Genomic DNA, 19,392 nt, shown 5'->3' with positions numbered 1-19,392 from the left:
CGCTGATTACACTGATACCTGTCTTGCAAAATTCAGTTATGGTATTATCAAGAAAAAATACTTTTATGCTATATGCATAAAAACATGCTCACAGAGCATTGCCTAGACTGGATACAACTGTGCTAGTTTGTTACAATGTATCAGTCTGGAGTCCAGGCTGTTTAGCTCACAGAGCATTGTCTAGACTGGATACAACTGTGCTAGTTTGTTACAATGTATCAGTATGGGGTCCAGGTTGTTTAGCTCACAGAGCATTGTCTAGACTGGATACAACTGTGCTAGTTTGTTACAATGTATCAGTCTGGAGTCCAGGCTGTTTAGCTCACAGAGCATTGTCTAGACTGGATACAACTGTGCTAGTTTGTTACAATGTATTAGTCTGGAGTCCGGGCTGTTTAGCTCACAGAGCATTGTCTAGACTGGATACAACTGTGCTAGTTTGTTACAATGTATCAGTCTGGAGTCCGGGCTGTTTAGCTCACAGCGCATTGTCTAGACTGGATACAACTGTGCTAGTTTGTTACAATGTATCAGTCTGGAGTCCGGGCTGTTTAGCTCACAGAGCATTGTCTAGACTGGATATAACTGAGCTAGTTTGTTACAATGTATCAGTCTGGAGTCCGGGCTGTTTAGCTCACAGAGCATTGTCTAGACTGGATATAACTGAGCTAGTTTGTTACAATGTATCAGTCTGGAGTCCGGGCTGTTTAGCTCACAGAGCATTGTCTAGACTGGATACAACTGTGCTAGTTTGTTACAATGTATCAGTCTGGAGTCCAGGCTGTTTAGCTCACAGAGCATTGTCTAGACTGGATACAACTGTGCTAGTTTGTTACAGTGTATCAGTCTGGAGTCCGGGCTGTTTAGCTCACAGAGCATTGTCTAGACTGGATACAACTGTGCTAGTTTGTTACAATGTATCAGTCTGGAGTCCAGGCTGTTTAGCTCACAGAGCATTGTCTAGACTGGATACAACTCTGCTAGTTTGTTACAATGTATCAGTCTGGAGTCCGGGCTGTTTAGCTCACAGAGCATTGTCTGGACTGGATACAACTGTGCTAGTTTGTTACAATGTATCAGTTGAGTCCGGGCTGTTAAGCTCACAGAGCATTGTCTAGACTGGATACAACTGTACTAGTTTGTTACAAAATGTATCAGCCTGGAGTCCGGATACTGGATACAATTATATCCACTTCTCAGCTGAGAGCAGGACTAGTTATGGACAGGATTATTGTTTTTGAATGGGAACTAGAGTGTTCTCATTCACTGACCACAAAGATCTTGATAAGATTTGAAACATAAAATCTGTAGAACTTTTCATTTATACCTGTATTTATATAAAATCGTGAAACCTTTAGCGAAGCTCTGAGCAATTTTAATTTGCATGGGAAAAAAAGACACATTTTTTTTTAAAATACTTTAGCCAAGAGATCTCTATGAAGCCTGGAAATGTGGTTGTGTGTAGAAGCAGGCGGTGCTGCACAGGACCATCCAGAGCCCGCCTGGATAAACACTGTAAATTGCACGTTTTACAGAAGTGATGCAGACCATGGCTGCTGAATTCCTTATGACCCGTCTTGTGCAGAGGATAGAAAAGGACTACAAACGGTCACAGGGTTCAATCCCAGCATGCACGGCATTGGAGGCACTTGTAAATTACACCCACTGCCAATGATCTGCAGTAAATGTATATATATAGTCCTAGCTGCTTTTATAGTGCCAACCTACTCCACGACGTTGTACAGCGATTGTCAGCACTCACATCAGAACCAACGGGGCTCACACACATTGGGACCAATTTGATTGGATTGGAAGCAAATGATCCTATCAGCAAGAAACCAGAGATCTCAGAGGAAACCCACAAGAAGCCACAAAGAACATGCAACTGTTATCCTTGGTGGGATTCGAACCTGGGTCCCCAATGCTGCAACCATTGGGTGATCATCCATGAGCACAGTCTTGCGCTTCCAGGTCTGAGGGAGAAGCGGACTTGGCTCCACGGATAAACTTCACACTTAAATCTCCGTTTTTACCATCCCAGCGTGACGAATCTGACTCCAGCATGAGGGCTGCACCTGCGCACAATTACCATGGAACATTGGTCACATTACCATGGCTTGTTAAATGGACAGAATGCAATTGGAGCTGAACGCTACCAAAATACAGAATTCCCCATCGTTGTATTAAAGGGATATTCCTTATAAAAAAAACAAGTGCAAATGAGGATTTACTAAATGAAGGGTGCACTATGATCAAACTGTACGCAGAAGACATGAAATGGTCAAGTTTAGGTTTCCCCCACAAGAACACGGGAAGAACATGCAGCTCCATACAGAGGTTTGTCTTCAGCGAGATATGAGCCCAGGTCTGCTGCGACCACTGGGTAATTATCTATGAACGAAGACACGTATGCAGCTTGGGCGCGCTATGATCTAACTGTATGCAGGACGCTCGCAACACAAAATGGTCATGTAAACATCAGCTCTGCTACATGGAACTGGCCATTAGGCTAGGGCTACACGAAGACGTGTCGCGTGACAATTTTTATAATGATAGTCTATGGTTTCGCCCTGCGACATACGGCGACACGACAGTAGCGAAAAAATCCATCCAAGATGTCGCAGTCGCATCATGCCGCATGTTGCAGTGCGACACCATAGACTATCATTATAAAAATTATCGCGCGACATTGATGCAACATCAATGTCGCGTGACACATGTGTCAGTGTAGTTGTGCCCTATGTGTCATGCGACTTATTGTCGTCGTGTAGCCCTAGCCTTAATCCAACTCTGCGACATTGGCCCCGCCACTTCATCAACTCTTCTACATCCAGCTGTACTGCATCAGACTTGCTACTATTCTAGCTCTGCCACTACATCTGCTTCGCTACAACTTAGCTTCCCGAAGTGTGCTTCAACTCTGCTTCATCACTGTATGTTTACAGCTCAGCATTGAAGCACTACTACAGCTTCCCTACACCAACGGGTCCTCCACTCTGCTTCATTGTTGTACATCTACAGTTCAGCATTTTACAGCACTACTACAGCTTCCCTACACCAACGGGTCCTCCTCTCTGCTTCATTGCTGTACATCTACAGTTCAGCATTTTACAGCACTACTACAGCTTCTCTGCACCAAGTGTCCCTCAGCTCTGCTTCATTACTGTACATCTACAGTTCAGCATTTTACAGCACTACTACAGCTTCTCTGCACCAAGTGTCCCTCAGCTCTGCTTCATTACTGTACATCTACAGTTCAGTATTTTACAGCACTACTACAGCTTCTCTGCACCAAGTGTCCCTCAGCTCTGCTTCATTACTGTACATCTACAGTTCAGCATTTTACAGCACTACTACAGCTTCTCTGCACCAAGTGTCCCTCAGCTCTGCTTCATTACTGTACATCTACAGTTCAGCATTTTACAGCACTACTACAGCTTCCCTACACCAACGGGTCCTCCGCTCTGCTTTATTGCTGTACATCTACAGTTCAACATTTTACAGCACTACTACAGCTTCTCTGCACCAAGTGTTCCTCAGCTCTGCTTCATTACTGTACATCTACAGTTTAGCATTTTACAGCACTACTACAGCTCCTCTACACCAAGTGTTCCTCAGCTCTGCTTCATAGCTGAATGTCGACAGCTCAGCATTGTACAGCACTGCTGCAGCATCTCTACACCAAAAGCTCCTCAGCTTCACTTCATTACTGTACATCTGCATGTCAGCATTGCCCAGCTCTGCTACACCAAGTGTTCTTAGAGCTCCGCTTCATTGTTGTACCTTTTATATCTCAACATTGTGCAGCACTACTACAGCTCAGCTACCCCAAGCATGCTACAGCGCTACTTCATTGCTGCCTGTTTATAGTTCTAAATTGCGTAGCACGACTACAGCACCACTACACCATGTATTCTTCAGCCCTGCTGCATCGGTTCTGCTCGGATTACACCCCCAGGTCACCTACATCTCGGCTTCTACGTCATAAAGTCTCATTCACTTACTGCCTGCAAAAGACATGACTTTCTTATTGCGCAGTCAGAATGGCCGCTGCCGGCTAAGTGCCCCCTAGGCGGACACCAGGGGGCACTTAGCTTAACAAGACATCCTCAGGACTTGTCAAGCTGAGGGTGGGTTAAGCGAGGGGTCCACATAACGGCCATATTGGTAGCCCGCTCCTCTGCCACCCGTGAAGCCCCTCATGTGCAGTCGCCCTGGAATGAGATTATATTGTCCAGAAATTCCTCCTTCTGCTTTGTTCCAGAAATTGGCTTCCTTGATAGGAACAAAAAGATTACGCCTTGTGCCAGAGCCGTGGCGGAGGGGTAGATCAGAACGCTGAGTAGGAGCCAGCAGAATTTGAGCGTATCTGTGAAATGAGGCGCTGGTTAGGATTACACAAGGGGAAGGAGCCTCCTGCCAGATCGCCCATCTGGTGTCAAGGTGCTGAATGGAAGCTACTCTCCGCATAATGAGGACATGAATCTGCGGCTCAGGCGAGGCAGGAGGCGCCTTGTGGAGCTGCCCAGTGTCCGTGTATGTCTGTGGACCGTATTCTTCTCGGACAAGCGATAAGCCGGTGATCACATCCCGAGGAACGTCCAGTGGAAGCCCCTGAGATCTGAACGAAGCCCTCCCAATCCTTCTGACATGACCTTAAATGGAATTTATAACGATTCTCCATTTTTATTATGTATCAATTTCTTAAATGTAATTAGTTAAGGACTGCCAACCGTTTATTACAGCGTAGGCGTTATCCAGCTGCAGTCAAAGATTGCCTTCTTTAAATCCTGTGTATAAAATATACGTGGCGGTGCCGCTGCTGACTCTATTGGTGCCGGTTGTCATGTAACCGGTCAAATGATCACGAGGAGGTCGGTACCAGGGGACACCTGGGCATGACCAAACCAGGCACAGCCCTGAACGTGGGGGCCACAGCGGGAAAGTATTTTGTTAAAAATACTAATAATCATAAAGGCCTACAATGGTCTTTTCTGAGCTTTGAAGACACAGGCCTTAAAAAAAATTCCCCCCCCCAAAAAAATGTAATAAAACAATTTTTCCCAATCTGATTTGCCCTTGTACTGCTGGCCAAGACACGATTACTCTAAATTAAATTTGTAATCTGTTGATTTTTACAGTAGAGAATGCTGAGGACAAATAAAAAGTAGATTTTTGGCTAATAGTGTATTATGACCAGAAAAATAAAATTGTCAAAATCTAAAAAAGAAAAACGGAATATTTTAAAATATTTCCTTTTACTCTCATCCTAAAAATAAAAAAAAATTAATAGCTGTTAAAATGACACGTGAAAATGGGCTAAACTCCGTCTGGTCCTGAATCGGTTAATTGATACCGTCAATGTAAACAAACCTAATAATGCAATATGGCCGGGACATGGACCATCTAGGACGAGGATCAGCAACCTCTGGCACTCCAGCTATTCTGAAACTGCAACTCTCAGAATCCACCTTTCACTTCTATGGGAATTACAAGAACAGCCAAGTAGGTGAGCATGCTAGGAGTTGTAGTTTCACAGCAGCTGAAGTGCCGAAGGTTGCTGATTCCTGATCTAGGAAAACTGTGGGTAGAGAGGGTCGAGGCTAAAAGGAAAAAAGATGACAACAAACTAGGCGGTTCTCTGAGTGAGGAAACCTAAGGGCTGGGGCCATGAGGTCCTAGAAGGCATCAGTTAGGGGAAAGCTGGTTAGATGTGGGGATCAGGCAAAGGGTAAAATGTAACTGACCTTATGGCTAGCCCTAACAGGTAAGTACAAAAAGGAGCGGTTTGAACCTTAAGTAGGTTTAAGAACATAGATTTCATTCATCACTGGTCAGGCGGTAAAGGTGGACACACGAGGGATTTAAGTGCAGGTTCTGCCTTCCATCACTTTATGATTTTGAGACGGACTGTGATGTTATACACAGTAAGTTAATTCACGCACACGGCATTAGCTCGGTGGTGCGGCATGTTCACCCAGTAGGGAGCGTTAGCGGTACTGCGGCTTTCAGGATGTGAACAGTAAATTGGAGGAGATCAGTGTTTTCACACATGGTCGGCCAAAAGATGCTGACATGGTATCCGATTTGGAGTCAGGCAAGGCCCAGCTCATGGAGAATGGGAGATAGAACGAGTCCGGAGAGTGCTGCGATATACCGAGGGGGACAACAAGGGCTACATGGATGTCCAAAGGCATGCACATGGCAGAGAACCCTCAAATGCTGCGCTCCAGGACCTAGCTCATGTTATCATGGGCATACACATGGCAGAGAAACCTCAAACGGTGCACTCCAGGACCTAGCTCATGTTATCATGGGCATGCACATGGCAGAGAACCCTCAAACAGTGCGATCCAGGACCTAGCTCATGTTATCATGGGCATGCACATGGCAGAGAACCCTCAAACAGTGCGATCCAGGACCTAGCTCATGTTATCATGGGCATGCACATGGCAGAGAACCCTCAAATGGTGCGCTCCAGGACCTAGCTCATGTCATTATGGGCATGCACATAGCCGAGAACCCTCAAACAGAGCACTCCAAGGCCTAGTGCATGTTATCATGGGCATGCACATGGTAGAAAACCCTCAAACGGTGCGCTGCAGGACCTAGCTCATGTTATCATGGGCATGCACATAACAGAGAACCCTCAAATGGTGCGCTCCAGGACCTAGCTCATGTTATCATGGGCATGCACATGGCAGAGAACCCTCAAACGGTGCACTCCAGGACCTAGTGCATGTTACCACATGCATGCACATGGCAGAGAACCCAACCCTCAAACAGTGTGGCCCAGATCCTAGTTCATGTTCACAGGCATGGCAGAGAACCCTCAAAAGGTTTGACCCAGGACCTTACACATGTTATTGAGGGCATGCACTTGGCGGAGAACCCTCAAATAGTGTGCTTTAGGACCTAGCACATGATATTTAGGGGAAGCACATGGCAGACAACCCTCACATGGTGTGCTCTAGGACCAAGCCCATGATATTGAGGGCATGCACATGGCAGAGAACCCTTGAACAGTGTCCTCCAGGACCTAGCCTATGCATATTATCAAGGGCACGCACATCATGAGAGCCTCAGGTTGAAGACCACTACTCCAGATGCTCAGATCTTTCTAAATTGATATATCTCTACAGGAAAGCCTGGTGGTGGAGACCCAGGTGTGTATCTATACAGAGTGCGGAGATGGCAGTCACATCTGGGTCCTAGTGCCTAAGTGGGCCCCTCTGCCACATAGGAAGGTCCCAGTTTTATAAATGGCACATGGTAGCTGGGGATCTTGCTACAGATTTTAAGAAGCTTTGGGTTATGTCTTTGTGCCCCCTTCCCCCTATTATAATGGGCAGTAGTGAGATCACACACCCGTTATAAATAGTAGTCACACTTTATAAGATCATGCCGACGCCGTTCTTGGGGGTGAGCTCACTGTGGTTTGCAGTAGTTTTAGTCATGGACACACGGGTGACATCACAGGCGAGTTTCGCCTCCTCAGGGAGCAGAGAATGTTCTCCTTGTGCAGGGCTCAGAGATAATAATATCACTTTGTCTGGGATGTCTCTGCCCAGTGACATGTTCTCGTCCATCTTATGGCTCATCCTTATTTTTAAGACTGCGGCGCTATAAATAAACTTGAGCGATATTTATACTCTTATTACAGCGTTACATAACCCCCCCTCTCCCGAAAATAAGTGGATTATTCTATTACACCCAGATCGGAAGGTATTATAATAGAACAAAATGACTTGTCAAATGAGTCTGGTTGAAAAACCTTCCGGACGCTGCGATTGTGCGATTTTCCATTTTTTGCTCCCCACTTTCCCGGAACCATAACATAACTTTTTTTTTATTTTTCTGTTCACATAGACATATGATGGCTTGTTTTGTTTTTTCAGGACAAGTTTTACTAATGGTGCCATTTTATATTGCATACGATGTAGTGGGAAGCTGGAAAAAATTGGAATTGGAAAAAAAAAACTATTCCACCATAGTTTTATGGGTTTCATTTTTCGTGTTCATTAGGAGGTAAAACTGACTTTCATTTTCCATACAACTACAACAATACCACATTTATATAGTTTTTCCTAAAAAAAAAAAAAAACATATATAAATATTGTGATACAGTGAGGTGTTATGTCTGGCAAGGCATGTATTTTCCTCCCAGCATGTGCGGCTGGGCTGGTTTCCAGTCAGGTGAGGTCAAATACCGGACCGGGTTTTGGCAGCACCTGGCTGTCCTTAAATAGGCAGCTAGGTTCAGCAAAGATGTCTCTGTTTTTGGGATCTGAGGATTTGTGCCGTGCTGGAGGGTTGAGAGCCACACGCTGGGGAAGCAGGCCCCCTAAAGCCTGCTGTGGACTACTGGAGGCAGAACTGCCAGCACGGTGACTTGTGTTATATGAACTTTCCATTGTGTGTGAATTAACACCAAGACTGCAGAGTTACGTGCTGTTTTGTGCAATTGCCTCAAGTGTGAATAAACACTGACGTTTTGAGTTAAGAACTTGTATTTTGCCTCTGTGCCCGCTTACCCTATCTACCAGAGCGAAACCCCACAATATCTGTGTATATATATATTTTTTTTTCCATTGCCATATTGTGACCCCCCCATAATATTTTTATAATTACGTCTACGCAGATGTGTCAGAGCTCATTTTTTGTGGAGTGATCTGTAGTTTTTATTGATACCATTTTAGGGTGTATATCACTTTTTGATCACTTTTTATTACATTTTTTTGGGGAGGTGAAGCAACCCAAAAACTGCAAATTGTTTTCACCTTTATTTTTAGTCCCTCTAGGGCAGGGATGGGCAAACTGCGGCTCTCCAGCTGTTGTAAAACTACAAATCCCATCATGCCCTGCTGTAGGCTGATAGCTGTAGGCAGACTGGGCATACTGGGAGTTGTAGTTTTACAACAGCTGGAGAGCCGCAGTTTGCCCATCCCTGCTCTAGGGAACTTTAAAATGTGATCGTCTAATCACTTCTCCCATAGACTGAAATGATTTACTACTGTAGTCTATGGGAGATTCTCTACTCTCCTATCTGCCATAGGAAGGGTTCAATAAGAACTTTGCTATCACAGGCCTTGGAGCCTCAGAAGGCCCGAGGCTGCCATAGCAGCTGAACGGTTCCTGCGATCTCTCCTCGGGGGAGCCATTGGGCATCTGGCTGCCTGGTAAAACAGCAGGCACTCGGCAGCTATGGCACCCCCTCGCAGCTCCTTAGCAGGTGCTATCTTTAAAGAGGTTATCTGACTCTTTGTAACTGATGACCCGTGACGTCACTGGCCTAGGGTAAGCAACGATAAGGCCACAGAGCCACAGGACCTTTTCAAATAGCTGATTGGCAGGGGGCCTAGGTATCGGACAACCACCAATCAGATGCAGAGGATAGGTCATCAGTTACAAAGAGTTGAATAACCCCTTTAAAAACATGACATCTGCTATATATGTACGGTGGATGTCGGGAAGGGGTTAAAGGGAACTCTGCTTACAGGTGCTGTGGATACACATCGTTCCTGAGAGTACATTACAGCATTACAGATACTGCCGATACTGCGCTTTGAAAAGTATGTGCCCCCTATTGTTCCATATTTATAACTGTGGGCTCTATTTACACTAGTGACATGGATTCTGATGAAGGACACCATAAATCTGACTCTATGTTGCGCCTCCTCCCCCTCAGCTCTCTACCAGTGTCTTCTGATATCAGCTTGTCTTGGTGTTCATAATTCTCATTAGAAAACGGGTTAACCAACCACTTGGGGAAATCCTCTACTGATTGGCTGCTGCGGTTTAAAGGGGATTAACCGCAATGTTATTACTATAAATTGTTTAGAAAATGAGTCACCAAGAAAAAAACAAAACCCAAATGTTCTGGATAATGGTTGTCTGCCCCTCCGCCATTATGCTTAGAAAGTGTGTGGATCAAGTAAGCTGTGCCAGACATAGGGGTACGGAGGTACCAGTCGCATCTGGGTCCTAGTGCATGAAGGGGGCCTGGAAGCCCCTCTGATATATAAGACTGAAAGGAATGCTTTCCTATATTACTTGCTGACCTGGTAATTTTGCCTCCTTCACTACAGAGGCACAAAAGCTTTATGCTTTCAGAATACTCTTAAAGGCACAGTATGCTTGTTGGTTACAGGAACACACTTGGTGGCACTATACACTTGGTGGTTGCCCCATCATGGAAAAATGATGCAGCTTTTTGCTTTTTAAACTGGTACAGAGGTAGCAGTCACATTTGCGTACTAGTCCCTGAGGGGGCCCATAAGCCCCTCTGCTACATAAGAAGACTGAAAGGGATTATTGATCGCAGAACATTACAGTTGAACCAATGACTTTACCTGCTTCCCCACAGAGGCAATGCTAAGTCATTACTAAATACTCTTAGGCTAAATGCATACGATCAGGATTGCGTGTGGATTTTACACTCTGAAAATCTGCACCGTAGATCATGTATTTTTTGAAATTCTCATGCACACGATGCAGATTTTTTTTTCTGGCGGATTTTGACCTACTGTGAGATTGTGAAACAGCTCTCACTGTTCAGTCTGTGTGTAATGAAATATCGGCCTGTCATTCTGTGTTTTGGCCACTAGATGCCACTGTTTTTTAACATAGCTAACATTCTGCAAGTATTTGTATATTCAATTGTAGGTGGAGACTCTCGCTCTGGAGAAGAAGCAGGAAGCATCTTAGGAGAAAGGCAGAGGGGCTGGAGAACAGAATCCAGTTGCATCCAGACGTCACAGGGAGTCCTTGAGTGGCCGGAGTTGCAGCTGAAGGAGGCTGATCGCAGTCCAAGTCCCAGAGTCCGTCCGGAGAAAGAGGATCTATCTGCATCCAGGTCTGGAGCATTCTTCAGTGATCAGAGCTGCAGTTGAATGACCTCACCGTTTGTTCCAGAACCAGATTCTGTTCCGAGGAAAGAGCATCAATTTCAGGAAGCTGATGAGGACAGAGAAGCAAAGTTACAAACCATGCAGGATCACATGTTGTGGCAGGGACTTGTTGTTCGATCCGGAGCCGCCAGCGGATACAGTACAAACCAGGGTCAGTAAATTTGTGCACGCACCTCATAGTTTTGGCGCCTAGAGACTGAGTTACGGCCTGTAGTTAGCTAGTTAGGGCCTCTCTCTTGTGTCAGGCCGAAAGTGTTATCATTAATCCCAGGAATTCCAGCCAGTTTTATGTGTTTGTCCAGGAGTGATTCTTAGGCGCGTGCTACGTTATTAGTTAAGGGAAAGGGGGGAATTCTGTGTAATGTTGCAAGATTGTAAGCTCTTGTGTTGCACCGCAGGCTAACCCGTCCTACGCACCCAGTTATTCGCATTTTATTTAGGGTAATAACAGGTATGCAGAGGCAGAGTTAGCTCTGCTCGCAGTAGGTAAATTGTTCAAGTGTTTTCAGGCTACCATTGGAGGGCGCCATGCTGTGCGACAAAGGGATCTCAGCCTCCGGGCTTAGTGTATGTAATATAAACTTCTGTTCACTGCATTTGGGGTTGTGTTTGATAACCCGTTACAGTAAAAAGTCTGTTTTACAAAAGCTAGTGTCAGAGTTGCTTTTCTCGTTCGTGACTTCGCTGTATCCTGGGGAGCCCACCCCGCTACGCGGCTTACAACTTGGCGTAGTTGGCAGGATACAGCGACCGTTATGGACGGGAATGCAGCGGGAGACCTTCCCTTGGCGCCAATGGCACCTGATCAGTACCCAGCTCAGGGTGCGCCAGCGCAAGGCCAGCTTGCCCCAACACTACTGATACAGCCCGCCCCCAACGCTATGCCCGCCCCAGTAGGGTATGTAACGGATCTCCTGGCACCCCGACCGGGTACCTCTGTCGATTAATGCTCCTAGCGCTTCCCGAGGACTCCAAGCACTCCACTTGACACCGTAAGCACTGCAGACCCCACGAACCGCCGAAGCTTGGTTGAGGTCTCTCCGTCTCCTACCCACCCTGGAATGGAGACTGGGCTCCCAATTCCCTGTAGATTACACGGCCGCTGGGGAATGGAGACTGGGCTCCCAATTCCCTGCATATCACACTGCCGCTGGGGAATGGAGACTGGGCTCCCCATTCCCTGCATATCACACAGCCGCTGAAGAATGGAGACTGGGCTCCCAATTCCCTGCATATCACACAGCCGCTGGGGAATGGAGACTGGGCTCCCAATTCCCTGTACATCACACGGCCACTGAGGAATGGAGACTGGGCTCCCAATTCCCTGTAGATTACACTGCCACTGGGGAATGGAGACTGGGCTCCCAATTTCCTGCATATCACACGGCCGCCGGGGATGGAGACGATGCACTCCTCTCCCTGCAAAACATCCTGCCGCTGGAGAGCAGGACCGACTGTCCCTACTCCCTGAAACTCCGTCTGCCGTTGGGGATCTGGGCCGACTGCCCAGCATCCCTGTAGGGCCAGTGGAGAGACCTAGGTCCCATCTCCACCTGCCATATGGGGTTCCCCCCAGGACCCGTCTATGAGGTCCCCTACCTGTGTAGCTGGTACTGAAGCAGGGGATACTTCCGTCGGGTCTTCCCAGTAAACCTCCACAATATCCTCCCAGCTGAAGGGCTCTGGACCTGGGTCTGACACTCTGCTCTCTCGCTGAGCCCTCTCAATGGAGTGGAAAAGATCTTGGTAGTCCTGCTCCAGTTCCCACTCCAGGGTTGCTAGGTGAGCCAGGTCTTTCTCTACCTCGTGGGGGTCATCCCAATCCTGCCTCGCCTCCCTCTCGTAGAAAATGTTCTGAAGTCTGGACTGTGCAGGGCTCCCAAAGTCAGGCTCTGCAAAGGACTCCCATAACAAGCCAGGACCATCAAACTCCTCTCCCTCTGGCTTGTCATGCTCAGCTGTCCAGGGTATATACTGTGCCATATACCACCAGAGCGCCTGGTAGGCCTCCTCCAAACATAGCTCCTGCGATACCCGGTGCTCTAGTTCCTTCACCCATTCCTCCAGGGGCTGCTCTCCCAAGAAGGGCATCCGCAGGGCCACTTGCTTCTGCAATCGCTGCTCTCCACTGGGGAGACTCTCACCTCGCTGGTATTGTACATTACCCAGGGCCTGGTACCAGATGCCTTTCCTTAATGCACCCCGGCCATCCAGGTCTTCCTCATCGTATGCCACTGCTGGTTCTATCCTGCTGCTGTAGCCAGGGGCGCTGTACGGATACTAGCGTTGCCCTCAATTTTGTCAATACACGAACGGTGTCTCCGAGCTGCTTCTCCTCTCACTAGGACGCCATCCCACTGCTTGCCACCAATGTAACAGATCTCCTGGCACCCCAACCGGGTACCTCCGTCGATAGATGCTCCTAGCGCTTCCCGAGGACTCCAAGCACTCCACTTGACACCGTAAGCACTGCAGACCCCATGAACCGCCGAAGCTTGGTTGAGGTCTCTCTGTCTCCTACCCACTCTGGACCTACGACAAGGCTCCAGTCTCCAGTGGGTGAACCTCTCCTAAATCCAGAGAGCCGGAACAGCTCTTACAAGAGCTAATAGTATAGCCAGGGGAGTATAGCAAATCTTCAGCGTATAGCAATCCCCAGTGTCGATCAGTGTGATGTTGTGATAGATCACTGTGACCTTTACCCTTTTTCTCCTGATGCATGATGGGGGAGGAGGAGCTGTACCAGGAAGTCAGACAGTGTGTGTGAGGGGAACTGGAAGCAGACACATGAGGCTGAGAAGGGATTACATCTGATAAGGACAGAAGCTGTTGGAATAAGACTCCTCCATGTAAGAATGCAATAATGTTCTGAGTAATAAACCTTGCTCTGGTTAAGTAGTACATCGGCCTGTGTGCGTAACTTGCTGAGCAGATACCGGCAGCATTGCCAGCAGCACCTGAGAGACACAGAGTGTCCAGGGGACAAAACAGTGGCGACGAGGATTGTGGATTTTAGCACACATGGCCTTCATAGGGTTTATTCAACCATTTGATCCTGCAGCTGAGTCATGGATCTCCTGGGTGGAGAGGCTGGAACAGTATATGGAAGCGAATAATGTGACTGTTGAAAAGAGAAGTGCAGTTTTTCTCACTGCATTGGGTCAAGCTGCATATGGAACCCTCAGAGACCTTGTTTCTCCAGACAAGCCAGCCTCTAAGTCCCTGCCTGAGTTAATTCAGACGCTACATACACACTACAACCCGAAGCCGTTGGAAATCGCGGAGCGGTTTAAATTCTACGGTAGAAGGCAGCAGGCCGGGGAGGATATAAAGACATATATCATTGCTTTACGTAAACTGGCTGCCACTTGTCAGTTTGGAGACTACCTACAGACGGCTCTCCGTGACATGTTCGTCATGGGACTCTGCGACCCAGCCATACAGAAACGTTTACTCACAGAACCCGACTTGACTCTGACGAAAGCCACTGACCTTGCTACGGTCATGGAGTTGGCAACACGGGATGCCACCCTACTGAAGGCACCACCTACAACTCCTGCAAGCCAGGGTGAGGAAATATTCCACACTGCTATCACTCAACGCTCGAGACGCCCGTCCCCTGCCACTCAGCTTAAACCTCGCCACCCTAATTCTTCTGTCTCTGGGACCCCGACTTGCTACTGTTGTGGTAACACTACTCACAGTGCGCCTGCTTGCAAGTTCAAGGATGTCGTTTGTTTTCGCTGTGGGAAGACTGGTCATATTGGGCGCGTTTGCCGCAGCTCTCGCTCCCCGAACACTACCACTAAAGATAGACGTAAACAGACATTCCGTGTGGATATGGACAATAACGGTTTTAGCTCTGATGAGGAGACATGTGTCCAGCATGTTGGACTGTTTCGAGTAGCTGGGAGTACTCCGGCGATTAAAGTGGATGTCACACTCAATGGCTGTCCTGTCTCCATGGATGTTGATACAGGGGCAGCTGTGTCTGTCATTTCATGGACTGATTTAAAGGCATCGGGTCTGTCCCTGCCGCTAAAACCTACAAAGCTCACGCTACAAACCTACAGCAAGGAACTACTACAGCCCTTGGGTTATGTAAAGCCCCTTGTTACATTAGGCAACCACAGTCAAAGTCTACGCCTTTATGTTGTAAGGAATGGAGGTCCTCCGCTGTATGGAAGGGACTGGATCAAAGCCCTGGGCATGCCTCCTTTTACCATTGGCCAATGTACATTGCTTTCTAAAGTAGACCATTGGGTGGAATCCCTGAAGTCACGTTTTAAAGAGGTTTTTGAGGACTCTTTGGGCACCGTAAAAGGAAAGATGGCCCACCTCCTCTTGAAGCCTGGTGCTACACCTCGTTTTTGTAAGGCAAGATCAGTACCTTTTGCCTTGCGGAAAAAAGTGGAAGCAGAGCTGGACCACCTATTGGCTGAAAAGATCATAACGAAAGTGGATAGAAGTGAATGGGCATCACCAATTGTGCCTGTCAAGAAAAAGAATGGAGACATTAGGATTTGTGGTGATTTCAGGGTAGCTCTGAACAACCAACTTCTTGTGGATCAATACCCATTGCCTCGACTTGAAGATTTATTTGGCTCACTGGCTGGGGGGCAAAAGTTTACAAAAATAGACTTAAAGCAAGCTTACCTGCAACTGCAAGTACACCCAGATTCACGCCATCTGTTGACCATTAACACTCATAAAGGATTATTCCAGTATAACCGCATGGTTTTTGGCATAGCCCCTGCTCCAGCCATCTGGCAGCGGATCATGGATGAGGTACTGGCAGGAATACCTTTCACCCAATGTCTACTGGATGACATGCTCATCACTGGTCCCACTGATGAAGAACACAGAAAGAATGTTGAAGCTGTGCTAGGGAGACTCCAAAAGTATGGTTTACGTGTCAATCTGTCAAAATGCGAATTTCTCAAGTCTCAACTGGAGTTTTGTGCCCACACGGTGGACCGTCATGGGTTACACACTACTGAAGAAAAGGTTAAAGCCCTTACCCATGCCCCTACCCCCCGGAATGTCACCCAGCTCAGGTCCTACCTTGGCCTCCTAAATTACTACCACCGTTTCTTGCCGAACCTAGCGCACCAGCTCTACCCATTACATCGCTTACTGGATGCAAGAGCTAAATGGATATGGACAGACAAATGTGAAGAAGCTTTTCGGCTTTCTAAAGAACTCATTCTGTCTTCTCGAGTTCTGGTCCACTATGATTTAAAGAAACCCGTCATCCTGGCTTGTGATGCCTCGCCTTATGGACTGGGTGCAGTGCTTTCCCATGTCATGCCGGATGGCACGGAGCGCCCCATTTCTTTTGCCTCCAGGTCTTTGACCTCAGCAGAACAAAACTACTCCCAGATTGACAAGGAAGCTTTGGCCATTGTATGGGCCACAAAAAAATTTCACGCGTACGTCTATGGTCGGGAGTTCACACTTATCACTGACCACAAACCTCTGTTGTCAATACTGAACCCTCAGAAAGGAATTTCTACAACAACCGCATCTCGCTTACAAAGGTACGCTTTATTTTTAGGAGCTTATGCTTATTCGATCAGATACCGCTCCCATGATACCCATGGCAATGCAGATGCATTTTCCAGATTGCCACTAAGAGATGACCACCCACTAAGAGAGGTACGTGTAGTGGAAGTACACAGGCCACAATCTTGCATGTCCACCTCCCTGATTGCCAGACATACAGCCACAGATCCTTTCCTGTCTCAGATATTCTCTTATGTTCAGACTGGATGGCCAGGGAGTGTTTCAGGTGACTTTCGTCCGTACTTTGCCAGAAAATGTGAGCTTGTGACTAATGCTGGTTGCCTACAATGGGGCAATAGAGTGATTGTACCCCAGTACTTGCAATCAACCATGCTAAGGATACTGCATGAAGGCCATCCTGGTGTGGTGCGCATGAAGCAGCGGGCCCGGAGCTATGTTTGGTGGCCACAAATGGATACAGCAATTGAAGATTATGTTGCTCAATGTCCTGGGTGCTGTCAAGCCCAGCGACCCCAAAAGAGAGGAACCCTGCAACCTTGGCCATGGCCAACAGAACCGTGGTCCAGACTCCATCTTGATTTTGCTGGCCCCATCCAGGGAAAAATGTATTTGATCGTGGTAGATGCACATTCAAAATGGCCGGAGGTTTTTCAAATGCCTTCTATTACCTCAGTTGCTACCATTCTAGTCTTAAGGAAGCTCTTTGCTCAATTTGGCTTGCCTACAGCCATAGTCTCCGACAATGGAACTCAATTTACATCGCATGAGTTTCAATCCTTCCTTAGTGGTTTGGGTGTCCAACACTACAAAACAGCTCCTTATCATCCAGCTTCAAATGGGCTGGCAGAACGATTTGTGCAGTCATTTAAGAAGCACTTACTGTCCACTCTGGACCAGGTTGGACTGTCAGAAGAGAAGCTGCTGGAATTCTTGATCATGTACCGTAACACGAAACACGCTACTACTGGGCTGTCACCGGCTTTTCTTATGTTTGGCAGGCATCTCCGCACCAAACTTGATTTAGTTTGTCCGCAGGAGCAGTCACCAACACCTCCTCCGCCGGGCCGTCTGGGATTCCGTGCCGGTGATCTTGTATGGTCTCAGAATTACAGAGCTTTGCCTCCTTGGCTTCCTGGCGTTATTGATGGAACTCTTGGCAGAAGAATGTACCTTGTCCGCCTGGAGGAAGGCATTTGTGTTCGGCGACACCTTTCACAATTGAGGAAACGCATTTGCCGGCCACTAGTGACGAAACCGGACCCTTCTTTCTGACCACCCACCAGAGTCTACTCTGAACTCTGCTGGTGACATATGGCATGGTGTCTGGCATGATCCCACAAGTTTACACCCAAACCCTGAACCGGTTGGTGACCATATTCCTGAGGAGCCCGGACATGTGCCTGAAGTTACAGAGACTGATTTGTCTGTGGGACGCCCACTGACATCTCCAGTACCTTTGACTGACTTTATTCCTCCCGGTGCTGTACCTCTGCGTAGGTCTACCCGTCAAAGACGTCAAACGCCTCGCTGGCAAAGTGCTGAAATCTTACGGGACACATTGGAGGTCAGGGAACAGAGACAAAGGGCTCATGAAGTGCTGCGGAAATCACAGACCTGAATTGGAGATACTACTTGCTGAACTGATCTCGCTTGCCTTGTTATGTTATGTGTTCAACATTTTGTTCTCTTGTTATGTTTTTTTTTTTTTTTTTTTTTGGGGAGGAAAGGAGGTGTGATGTTGTGATAGATCACTGTGACCTTTACCCTTTTTCTCCTAATGCATGATGGGGGAGGAGGAGCTGTACCAGGAAGTCAGAGACAGTGTGTGTGAGGGGAACTGGAAGCAGACACATGAGGCTGAGAAGGGATTACATCTGATAAGGACAGAAGCTGTTGGAATAAGACTCCTCCATGTAAGAATGCCATAATGTTCTGAGTAATAAACCTTGCTCTGGTTAAGTAGTACATCGGCCTGTGTGCGTAACTTGTTGAGCAGATACTGGCAGCATTGCCAGCAGCACCTGAGAGACACAGAGTGTCCAGGGGACATAACAATCAGTTACCCAAACACCAGCCTCAACATGATGAAGGGTAAAACAGGAACTCTTTATTGAACACACAAGCATTGACTTATACACATTTTCCAACAAGGTTACCACCCACAGGGTTTTGTAAAAACAACCAATAAACACGTACAATACAGTAAAACACTCCCACACAAAATCCTCCCCTCTGCCTGTGATAGAATTACCTCACACAATGGGTTGATGTAATTAACACAGGCAGGAGAATACACAATGTCTTCTGTCCTGGAGACAACCGAGGAGTAAGTCAATTATCTCTCAGGACAAAGGGAAATCACCAATACACACGTGGGGACAATAGGACAGACATCACTACTCAAATATACAATGTCCCACCCTTTACAGTACACATAGACATTTAACATATCCCAAAATGGCACGAATTAGACCAGGGGTTCAGAAGTTAGTAAAAGTCCTTTGTGAACAAAGGAAGCCTGGATGATAAGAGGGCCCATAATCCTGGGGCAAGAGGCTGGTAGCCAGGCTTCTCCACCACCCAGTGGCGAGGTTGGTTTCATCACAGTTCTCCCCTTTTCCAAACAGACTAACAGGGTCTCTGACCTTCTGCCGGTCAGTGCCCTTGTTAGTCCAGCAGTACAGCCCACCCACAATAAATTGTTACTACACCTGAGCAAGGGATAAACCTGTCCATGTGCCTCACCACGGCTGTGTGGGGGACTGGTAGACTGCCTTGGTGGGTTGCTGAGTGGCAGAGACCAGCGGTACTTTGCCCTGGTGCCAGCGCTACCACGGAAGAAGCCTGGTTGTAGCCTGGTTGTTGTAGGGGGAGACCAACTGTCTCCCCTTTAGATACACCGCTCTGCTGTTGTAGGGAGAGACCGACTGTCTCCCCTTTAGATAGACCACCATGC

The sequence above is a fragment of the Bufo gargarizans genome, chromosome 5 (assembly GCF_014858855.1).
Source record: "Bufo gargarizans isolate SCDJY-AF-19 chromosome 5, ASM1485885v1, whole genome shotgun sequence".
NCBI classification, from domain to species: domain Eukaryota; kingdom Metazoa; phylum Chordata; class Amphibia; order Anura; family Bufonidae; genus Bufo; species Bufo gargarizans.
This window is presented reverse-complemented; position numbering follows the sequence as displayed.